The sequence below is a fragment of the Halichoerus grypus genome, chromosome 3 (genome assembly GCF_964656455.1).
Source record: "Halichoerus grypus chromosome 3, mHalGry1.hap1.1, whole genome shotgun sequence".
Lineage (NCBI taxonomy): Eukaryota > Metazoa > Chordata > Mammalia > Carnivora > Phocidae > Halichoerus > Halichoerus grypus.
In genome coordinates, this window is record NC_135714.1 from 127,692,616 (window position 1) to 127,704,693 (window position 12,078).

At 38.2% G+C, this 12,078-nt stretch overlaps 1 protein-coding gene and 1 pseudogene across 1 annotated transcript in view; both read right to left on the reverse strand.

Moving 5' to 3' along the window:
• Positions 1-12,078, reverse strand: part of IQCM (IQ motif containing M) — a 362,431-nt gene that overhangs the window by 184,679 nt on the left and 165,674 nt on the right. The gene's annotated exons all lie outside the window — the stretch shown is intronic.
• LOC118523040 (U2 spliceosomal RNA) lies at positions 227-344 on the reverse strand (annotated as a pseudogene).

Genomic DNA, 12,078 nt, shown 5'->3' on the forward strand with positions numbered 1-12,078 from the left:
CTTTTCCTATTTATTTGCGATTTATCCTTCTCCTATAGTAAAGTACTAGTTCATGTCTTCTACCTATTTCTTATTATTGTAGTGTGTTTCTTATCAATTTATGATAGATCTTTACATGTTGAGTTTTTTTTTTTAACACTGGGGCAATATCAAATGTTTTACTACAGTTTGACTTTTTAACTTTTTAAAAATGATATTTAGACATATAAGCAGATAACTTGCCCACATATATTAACTGAGTCTAACCTTGTCTAAACACTTACATATGACATTATCCAAAAGGGTCTTTAAACTGATAAGAACAGATACTATACTTGATCTTAGCCAAAAGGCTGAGAAGGGATCCAAAAAGGGTCTTTATACAAAAACCTTATTAAAGCAGGAAAAGGTTTTTAAACCTAAAACTAGGTTTTTAAACCTAGTTTAGGCTTTTAAACCTAAACTAAAACCCAATGAAATAAGGATTGAATATTCTGAATTGTTATCTTACACACACATACATAAACACGCTTAACAAGTATACAAGCCTCACTTCCCCACCCACTAAAGAATTAGTGAAGCCCTTAGCCACACACATGTGGCTAAAGCAAATGCTTCTCTCCTGGGTTGGGTTCTTCTCTCTTCGGGCCTCTTTTCTGTGTCACCTGCCACTTGGTCAGAATGATTATAATATACCTGAAGCACATGCTTAATTTTTCTACCTCTAATTGCTTAGTATAAAGACTGTGAGTACACATTCTTGGTCAACGGTATCACTGAATCTTGTCTTACTCCCATGCATCTCTGCAAAATTTAAGTAGCGGCTTCTGATTGCCACACAATTGGTGCTCCTTTATATCAATACAACTGGGGCTCTCTGCATCATCTTCCTGATGTGAGCACACCCCAATACAGTGTCAGAATGGAGTTTTAATCTAATTTTGGCTTTTGGCAGGACATACCAATGTCTATATTGAGCCTGACCTGAGAAAAGACTCCACCATTTTGCAATGATCATTGAATACTGTTATTACCAGAATGGTCTAATGTTTTAAAGTGTCTGGAACCAGGCAGACTTAGGTTTGATGCTCAAAATTCAGCTATGCCACTGGCTGGATGTGTAACTTTAGACAAGTTTTGTTAACTCTTTGTGCCTTACTTTTCATAGCTAGTAAAGATAATTATACAAGTTAGAAGAGTGGTACCACTTCAATTCTTGATCACCAACCTCACCTGGGTTCTCAAAGTGGCATGAAAACTCACCTGTGTTTTTCTAGGCATCTCTATTTTTGTCATTTTCTGTAGAAACTCAATCTCCTCAAACATTCAAACTCACCTTCTAAATGCTCACTCTCAGCAAATGACTTTGTTCCCTACTTCACCAAGGGGAAAGCATTAGATTATTGTTATCTCAACTTCCTATCACCAAATCTAAACACTCAGCAACATCCTTTGGTCCTACAACAGAGAAATAGGTCTCTCTTACCTAAGGCTAATCCTGTCAGGTGTCTTATAAACACACTCCCTCCAATATTCTTAACCTTCTAATATGGGTTATTCTCATCTCTCTTATATCATCAACGTTCCCCTCTTATTCATTTTTGCAATAAATATTTAAATGTACTTTTCCATTGTAAACTATCCTGCCCTAAAGCTCATAGTGTCTCATATTTATCTACTCTAGATGTTTTCACTTCTTTGCTTTCCACACATCACTCCACTGAAACTTGCCAAGGTTATCCATGAACTAACTGTTGTAAAGACAGAAAATTCTGTCTTTACCTTCATTCCTAGCAGCATTGGAGACTACTGACTCCACCTTCTTTCTTAATACGATACTCCCATGGCTCCAGTTAGTATCACTAATAATGATCTCAAATCTACAGAGAGGGGCAGAGTATAGGAAGCCATCCTTGGTCAAGGAGCTGAATCAAAATATTTAGGAAAAATTTTTTCAAATTTCACATCCTCTGATCCAAATATGCTATTATACATCTTCCATCATGTTGAAAATTTTATTTGTTTTAACTTATATACTTAATTTACATAATTTAATTAATTAATTAGGAACATAATATGTAGCAGGAATTATTCTAGACTTTGTGAACAGATTAATGAAAAGAAAAGGCAAAATTCTTGTCTCAGGGAGTTATATTGTAATGGAAGGAACAATAATCCAATAAACAAATATCTATGTGTTGGGTGGCAGTAAATGGTTTGAAGTCTTTTAAATAGAATAAGGAGTGACCAGACTGGATATAATTTTTTATAAGGTAGTATGGAGCAGACTTTTTTATAATTAACAATGAGCACAGACCTGAATGAAGAGAGCCATCCTGTCACCTGAGTAAAGAACTTTCTCAGAGATAACATGAGAATCACTGCTAAATGGGGCTACTTCCATGAGTGGGAAGATTTTATTGTCTTCCTCAAGTATGTTAAGGTAGAAAAGAATTTAAGAACTATTGACGAAGTCTAAATGTTTCCTTATGGCCCAATCTTTCTTCTGAGTTTTGGACCCATACATTCAACTGCCTCCCAGACATCTCAAAGATTTCCCATAGGTAGTTAAAGTCAGTGTCGAAAACGGGACTCTATCTCTTTTTCTTTCCTCTCCTCTTCTACTGGCTCTTCCTCTTAAATTCTGTATTTCACAACCACCCACCAGGTTGCCCAAGACAAAAAGCACAAAAACTGAGAAACTATTCTTGACTCCTCCCTCTCCCTTATCTTCAAATCCATTCAAACCCAATGTCCTACCTCTGCTCCATTTCTCCAGCCCTAACTCACACCACCATTATCACACACCGAATTATTGAAAAAGCATACTAGTTGTCCTCCCTCTAATTCTGTCACCCTCTTCCCCCAATTCATTGCCCAGAGTCAGTAATTTTTCTAAAAGGCAAATCTATTAATGTCCCTGATCTGCTTTAAAGTCATCCATTCCCATATACTAAGTAAAAGCATAAACTCCTTAGCATGGTTTTTAAGAACATGCTTAATCTGACTGCTATCTCAGCTTCCTCTACTGCCACTATCCTCCCAACCAACTCTCAGCCCCTCAATGTTCTAGCTCACCTATGGTCACTGATTGTCTTTCACTGTGCCTACAACTCTCTCAGCCTACTGGTCTACCTGACAGAATATAACTACCCCTCATTTTCTGGATCTCAATGTATTGGCACTATCCAACACCCACACCAGACACAGCCTTTTGGATTAAATGGTCGAAGTTCTCCAATAGTACCTAAGACTTCTTTTAGTTATCTGCATGCCTCTTCAGATTACATGCTCTATGTGATCACACACCAGGCAAGAAACTGGATCCAATACACAGTAACTGTTATCAAAAAATTTTTAACTCTTCTGTTCAATGTCAACTGTGCCATGGGGACCATGGATGGGCTTCAGGATTTTCTTATTGTTTCTGTTTTGTGTTTTGAGATAATGAGAGGAAATCAGTACTTTATCAAATTTTCAAAGGATTCTGTGACCAAAAGATTAAAGACCCCTGGCCTATGCATGGGATACTGTTATGGTAACCTTAAAACTCAGATTTTTCCAGAACTATTCCAAGTCTATTTATTCAACAAATATTTATTCAAAAACAATTTTGAACACTTTCTTATTGCAACCACGAGCTATTCAAATGCCCTAGAGTTTCAGTATTTTGGGCAAATATCAAATGAATATATCAATTTAAGACTGAAATTTAAAAATTTAAATTATGAATATTCAGAGAAAAAGACTGAAATTAAGTAAAATCTTAGAATCATCACAATGAGAAAAAAATACTGTTTTTGTACCTTTACTGGGGTTTTTTTAGATCACTATTACTTATTCCAAAACACATGCAAACAAACAACACAGAGTTTTTAAAAGGAAAAGGACACTTCGAATGGTGGAAATAAATGATGCTTATAGTTAAAAGCAGCGATCTCTGTGGTACCCTTATGACTGATATGATAGTTCAGTGTTGCTCCATTATTTCTAAATAAACCCAAACGGGAGTATTTCACAGGAAATGATGGAAATTGTACAGTCTCTTGAGGTAATTCAAAGTGACATTCTAGTGGACACTGTCCACAATTACAAGCTCCGAAGTGGCAGCCAAACAATATGACTATGGGAGTTTTCCAGCAGAGGGATTGCCATGGTGCTGACAATTATCCAGTGATTTGCTGTGCAGCCTCTAGAGCAGAAAGTCTATCAAGAATTCTCCCAACAACAACCTTGCACATAGGCACAGTCCTGGAACCTGACAATGTATGCATTACAGGCCTGCTGCACTAGCTGTTCAACAGCATGCAAGACAACATTAACCACACAAACAGAGCAGCCATCAACATACAAAGCCCCATACCAGTGATAGAATAAAAAAGAAATCAATGATCACAACAAATGTTATAACCAAATCAAAGTCAACAATCTAGTTTATATTGGCTCCAACTCTTTAAACGTGTGTCCCATTCTTTTCATTTCAAATTCTACCTCTACATAGAAATTCAACATTTTCCTTGTCAGTATCTCCTTTTCAGCATGATCTTGGGCCCATTCTTGCTCTCTAAGTTTACTAGGCTCATTTTTCTCCCAGAGGTGATGGATGACTCTACAATACCCTTCAATAGCAGGAAATGCCATAATTAAATTAAATCATAAGCTAAATGCATAATCATATATAGGTGTATAAATATGATATATAATATATATTCTGTATTATATACTTACATACATACAACCACATTATTTCTCTTTATATATAAATGTGAATCATTAGAGTACCCTGATAAATTTCTATAACCATATTTTGTTGAATTAATTCATCCAAATAGATATTTGTTGAATACTTATATGTACCAAGCACTATTCTAGCCATTTGAACACAGTAGCAAACAAAACAGAAACCATGTAAACATATACAGATAACTAAATAAATAAGAAAAAAGCAGATAATAAGTGCAAATAGTTAAAATAATAGGATTGTATAATATGTGTCGAAAAGCAATATGGTGCGGGGGAGGAGCAAGATGGCAGAGGAGTAGGAAACCTAAATTTTGTCTGGTCTCAGGAATTCAGCTAGATAGGGATCAAACCATTCTGAACACCTACGAACTCAACAGGAGATCGAAGAAAAGAATAGCAGCAACTCTATGAACAGAAAAGCGACCACTTTCTGGAAGGTAGGACGTGCGGAGAAGTGAATCTGAGCGATATTAGGGAGGATAAACGGCGGGGGAGGGGGCCTCCGTCAGCTGATACTGGCAAGTGATAGAGCAGCAGAGCACAAAACAGGAACCTTTAGAAGTTGGCTCCGCTGAGGGACGTCGCTCCGGTAGCTAAGCAGGGGGTGGAACCCTCACTGGGACAGTGTGGTCTCAGGACCCTTGGGGTCACAGAAAGACCGGGGGTGCCTGAGTGCGGCAGAGCTCCCAGGTATCAGAGCAGGGAAGCCAGCTGCAGAGATGGAGCCGAGGCGCGGGCTCTCAGCTAGGGGTTGCCATAAACCATGATCTGCGGCACAGTCGGGCCACTGCTCTTCCAGCAGGGACACAACAAGCAGCAGATCTGGGGAGACTCCCCTTCCTCCCCCGGGAGGAGAGGCACAGAAGCACACTGCAGGGATCTGCTGGCTTTGGAGACTCCACACGGGGTCATAAGCCAGAGATAGAAACGCTTTGTCACAGACCGGGTGAGCACAGAGTGCCCCCGGAGACTGGGGAGATGGGAGTGATTGCTTTTCTCTGGGGATGCACTGAGGAGTGGGGCCCCGAATTCTTGGCTCCTCCAGAGCAGAGATTGGGAGGCAGCCATTTTCATTCTTATCCTCCAAAGCTGTAGGAAAGGTTTGCAGGGAACAAAAGCTCCCGAGAGCAAACCCGAGCAGATTACTTGGCCTGGACCGGCAAGGGCGGGGCAATTCCACCTCCGGCAAAGACATTTGGGAACCACGGCAACAGGGCCCTCCCCCAGAAGATCAGCAAAAACCGCCAGCCAAGACCAAGTTTACCGAACAATGAGAAAGGCAGAACTCCAGCGCTAGGGGAATTCTGCACATAGAATTCATGGCTTTTTTCCCCCTGATTCTTTAGTCTTTCAAAGTTAATGTTTTTTTTAACTTTCTTTTTCTTTCTTTTTTTTTTTTTTTTGAATTTTTCTTTTTCCATTTTTCAACCAACATCTTATCAATCACTTTTTTAAAAAACTTTTTTTATTTTTCATTTCTAGAGTCATATTCTATCCCTTCATAGTAGTTAACCTTATTTTTGGTCTATATATATGAGTTGTTCTCTCTTTAAAATTTTGGGATACAGTTTCTTCTAACAGACCAAAATATACCCTAAATCTCTAGTGTATGGCTTTGTTCTAGTCTCCTGCCTGACCACATTCTCTCCCTTTTTTTTTTAATCCTCTTCTTTCTTTTTTCAACCAACTTCTTATCAATTCCTTTTATAAAATCTTTTATAATTTCCATCTTTACAGTCATATCCCATCCCTTCATCATATTTACCCTTATTTTTGTACATATATAAGTTTTTCTTTCTTTAAAATTTTGGGAGGCACTTTCTTCTAACAGACCAAAATACCCCGAAAAACTAGTGTGTGGCACTGATCTATGCACCAGCGTGATCATATCTGATCATTTTCTGGGGTTTTTTTGTTTGTTTGTTTGTTTGTTTGTTTTGATCTTTTTCTTTTGCATTTTCTTTTTCTTTTTCTTTTTTTCTTCTTTCTTTCTTTCTTTTTCTTTTCCCCCAGTATCAGGTCTCTTCTGATTTGTTTAGTGTATATTTTTCTGGGGTTGTTGTTACCCTTTTAGCATTTTGTTCTCTCATTCATCTCTTCTCCAGTGGACAAAAAAACAAGACGGAAAAAAATCACCTCAAAAAAAAAAGAACAAGAGGCAGTACCAACAGCCAGGAACCTAATCAATACAGACATTAGTCAGATGTCAGAACCTGAGTTCAGAATGATGATTTTAAAGATACTAGCTGGGCTTGAAAAAAGCATGGAAGATATTAGAGAAACCCTTTCTGGAGAAATAAAAGAACTAAAATCTAACCAAGTCGAAATCAAAAAGGCTATTAATGAGGTACAATCAAAAATGGAGGCTCTAACTGCTAGGATAAATGAGGCAGAAGAGAGAATTAGTGATATAGAAGACCAAATGATGGAAAATAAAGAAGCTGAAAAAAGAGAGATAAACAACTACTGGATCACAAGGGCAAAATTCAAGAGATAAGTGATACCATAAGACGAAACAACATTAGAATAATTGGGATCCCAGAGGAAGAAGAAAGAGAGACAGGGGCAGAAGGTATATTGGAGCAAATTATAGCAGAGAACTTCCTTAATTTGGGGAAGGAAACAGGTATCAAAATCCAGGAGGCACAGAGAACCCCTCTTAAAAACAATAAAAATAGGTCAACACCCCAACATCTAATAGTAAAACTTACGAGTCTCAAGGACAAAGAGAAAATCCTGAAAGCAGCTCGGGACAAGAGATCTGTAACTTACAATGGTAGAAACATTAGATTGGCAACAGACCTATCCACAGAGACCTGGCAGGCCAGAAAGGACTGGCATGATATATTCAGAGCACTAAATGAGAAAAATATGCAGCCAAGAATACTATATCCAGCTAGGCTGTCATTGAAAATAGAAGGAGAGATAAAAAGCTTCCAGGACAAACAAAAACCAAAGGAATTTGCAAACACGAAACCAGCCCTACAAGAAATATTGAAAGGGGTCCTCTAAGCAAAGAGAGAGCCTAAAAGCAACATAGACCAGAAAGGAACACAGACAATATACAGTAACAGTCACCTTACAGGCAATACAATGGCACTAAATTCCTATCTTTCAATAGTTACCCTGAATGCAAATGGGCTAAATGCCCCAATCAAAAGGCACAGGGTATCAGATTGGATAAAAAAACAAGCCCGATCGATATGCAGTCTGCAAGAGACTCATTTTAGACCCAAAGACACCCCCAGATTGAAAGTGAGGGGATGGAAAACCATTTACCATTCTAATGGACACCAAAAGAAAGCTGGGGTGGCAATTCTTATATCAGACAAATTAGATTTTAAACCAAAGACTGTAATAAGAGATGAGGAACAACACTATATCATACTTAAAGGGTCTATCCAACAAGATGATCTAACAATTATAAATATCTATGCCCCTAACATGGGAGCAGCCAATTGTATAAGCCAATTAATAACAAAAGCAAAGAAACACATTGACAACAATACAATAATAGTGGGGGATTTTAACACCTCCCTCACTGAAATGGACAGATCATCTAAGCAAAAGATCAACAAGGAAATAAAGACTTTAAATGACACATTGGACCAAATGGACTTCACAGATATATTCAGAACATTCTATCCCAAAGCAACAGAACACACATTCTTCTCTAGTGCCCATGGAACATTCTCCAGAATAGATCACATCTTAGGTCACAAATCAGGTTTCAACTGGTACCAAAGGATTGGGATCATTCCCTGCATATTTTCAGACCACAATGCTTTGAAACTAGAACTCAGTCACAAGAGGAAAGTCGGAAAGAACTGAAGTACGTGGAGGCTAAAGAGCATCCTACTAAAGAATGAATGGGTCAACCAGGAAATTAAAGAAGAATTAAAAAAATTCATGGAAACCAATGAAAATGAAAACACAACTGTTCAAAATCTTTGGGATGCAGCAAAGGCAGTCCTAAGAGGAAAGTATAGCAATAGAGGCCTTTCTCAAGAAACACGAAAGGTCTCAAATATACAACCTAACCCTACACCTAAAGGAGCTGGAGAGAGAACAGTAAATAAAGCCTAAACCCGCAGGAGAAGAGAAATAATAAAGATCAGGGCAGAAATCAATGAAATAGAAACCAAAAGAACAGTAGAACAGATCAACGAAACTAGGAGCTGGTTCTTGGAAAGAATCAACAAGATTGATAAACCCCTGGCCAGACTTATCAAAAAGAAAAGAGAAATGACCCAAATCAATAAAATCATGAATGAAAGAGGAGAGATCACAACCAACACCAAAGAAATACAGACAATTATAAGAACATATTATGAGTACTATATGCCAGCAAATTAGATAATCTGGAAGAAATGGATGCATTTTTAGAGCTGTATCAACTACCAAAAGTGAACCAGGAAGAAATAGAAAACCTGAACAGACCTATAACCATGAAGGAAATTGAAGCAGTCATCAAAAATCTCCCAACAAACAAAAGCCCAGGGCCAGATGGCTTCCCAGGGGAATTCTACCAAACATTTCAAGAAGAATTAATACCTATTCTTCTGAAACTGTTCCAAAAAATAGAAAGGGAAGGAAAACTTCCAAACCCATTTTATGAGGCCACCATTACCTTGATCCCCAACCAGACAAAGATCCCATCAAAAAGGAGAATTACAGGCCAATATCCTTGATGAACATGGATGCAAAAATTCTCACCAAAATACTAGCCAATAGGATCCAACTGTACATTAAAAGAATTATTCACCACGACCGAGTGGGATTTATCCCTGGGCTGCAAGGTTGGTTCAACATCTGCCAATCAATCAATGTGATCCAATACATTAATAAAAGAAAGAACAAGAACCATATGATCCTCTCAATAGATGCAGAAAAAGCACTGGACAAAGTACAGCATCTTTCTTGATCAAAACTCTTCAGAGTATAAGGATAGAGGGTACAAACCTCAATATCATAAAAGCCATCTGTGAAAAACCCACAGCGAATATCATTCTCAATGGGGAAAAACTGAGAGCTTTCCCCCTAGGTCAGGAACACGGCAGGGATGTCCATTATCACCATTGCTATTCAACATAGTATTAGAAGTCCTAGCCACAACAATCAGACAACAAAAAGAAATCAAAGGCATCCAAATCGGCAAAGAAGAAGTCAAACTCTCATTCTTTGCAGATGATATGATACTTTATGTGGAAAACCCGACTCCACCCCAAACCTGCTAGAACTCATACAGGAATTCAGTAAAGTGGCAGGATATAAAATCAATGCACAAAATCAGTGGCATTCCTATACACCACCAACAAGAGAGAAGAAAGAGAAATTAAGGAGTTGATCCCATTTACAACTGCAACCAAAACCGTAAGATACCAAGGAATAAATCTAACCAAAGAGGCAAAGGATCTGTACTCAGAAAACTATAAAATACTCATGAAAGAAATTGAGGAAGACACAAAGAAATGGAAAAACGTTCCATCCTCATGGATTGGAAGAACCAATATTGTGAAGATGTTAATGCTACCTAGAGCAATCTAGACATTCAAAGCAATCCCTATCAAAATGCCATCCACTTTTTTCAAAGAAATGGAGCAAATAATCCTAAAATTTGTATGGAACCAGAAAAGACCCTGCATAGCCAGAGGAATGTTGAAAAAGAAAAGCAAAGCTGGCAGCATCACAATGCCAGACTTCAAGCTCTATTCCAAAGCTGTAATCATCAAGGCAATATGGTACTGGCACAAAAATAGACACACAGATCAATGGAACAGAACAGAGAGCCCAGAAATGGACCCTCAACTCTATGGTCAACTAATCTTTGACAAAGCAGGAAAGAATGTCCAATGGAAAAAAGACAGTCTCTTCAACAAATGGTATTGGGAAAATTGGACAGCCACATGCAGAAGAATGAAACTGGACCATTTCCTTACACCACACACACACACACACACACACAAAAGCTTTTGCACACCAAAGGAAACAGTCAACAAAACCAAAAGACAACTGACAGAATGGGAGAAGATATTTGCAAATGACATATCAAATAAAGGGCTAGTATCCACAATCTATAAAGAACTTATCAAACTCAACACCCAAAGAACAAATGATCCAATGAAGAAATGGGCAGAGACATGAACAGACATTTTTCCAAAGAAGACATCCAAAGGGCCAACAGACACATGAAAAAGTCCTCAACATCGCTCGGCATCAGGGAAATCCAAATCAAAACCTCAATGAGATACCACCTCACACCAGTCAGAATGGCTAAAATTAACAAGTCAGGAAATGACAGATGTTGGCAGGGATGCAGAGAAAGGGGAACCCTCCTACACTGTTGGTGGGAATGCAAGCTTGTGCAACCACTCTGGAAAACAGTATGGAGCTTCCTCAAAAAGTTGAAAATAGAGCTACGATACGATCCAGCAATTGCACTACTGGGTATTTACCCCAAAGATACAAATGTAGGGATCCAGAAGGGTATGTGCACCCCGATGTTTATAGCAGCAATGTCCACAATAGCCAAACTATGGAAAGAGCTAAGATGTCCATCGACAGATGAATGGATAAAGAAGATGTTATATATATATATATATATATATATATATATATATATATATATACACACACACACAATGGAATATTATGCAGCCATCAAAAGGAATGAAATCTTGCCATTTGCAACGACGTTCATGGAACTGGAGGGTATTATGCTGAGCGAAATAAGTCAATCAGGGAAAGACATGTATCATATGACCTCACTGATATGAGGAATTCTTAATCTCAGGAAACAAACTGAGGGTTGCTAGAGTGGTGGGGGGTGGGAGGGATGGGGTGGCTGGGTGATAGACATTGGGGAGGGTATGTGCTATGGTGAGCACTATGAATTGTGTAAGACTGTTGAATCACAGACCTGTATCTCTGAAACAAATAATACATTATATGTTAAAAAAAAAAAAAAAGAAGAAGAGATGATAGCAGGAAGGGAAAAATGAAGGGGGGGAAATCGGAGTGGGAGACAAACCATGAGAGACTATGGACTCTGAGAAACAAACTGAGGGTTCTAGAGGGGAGGGGGGTGGGGGGATGGGTTAGCCTGGTGATGGGTATTAAAAAGGGCACGTACTGCATGGAGCACTGTGCCTTATACACAAACAATGAATCATGGAACACTACATCAAAAAGTAATGATATAATGTATGTGATTAATATAAAATAATAAAAAATAATTTTAAAAAGAAGCAATGTGGTGCTATAAATTTGAAGATATGTACTCCCAAATAGGTCACCATGTAAATAAAAGGTCACAATATAGATAACCTGAGCACAATAATGACCAAAAGAATAGAG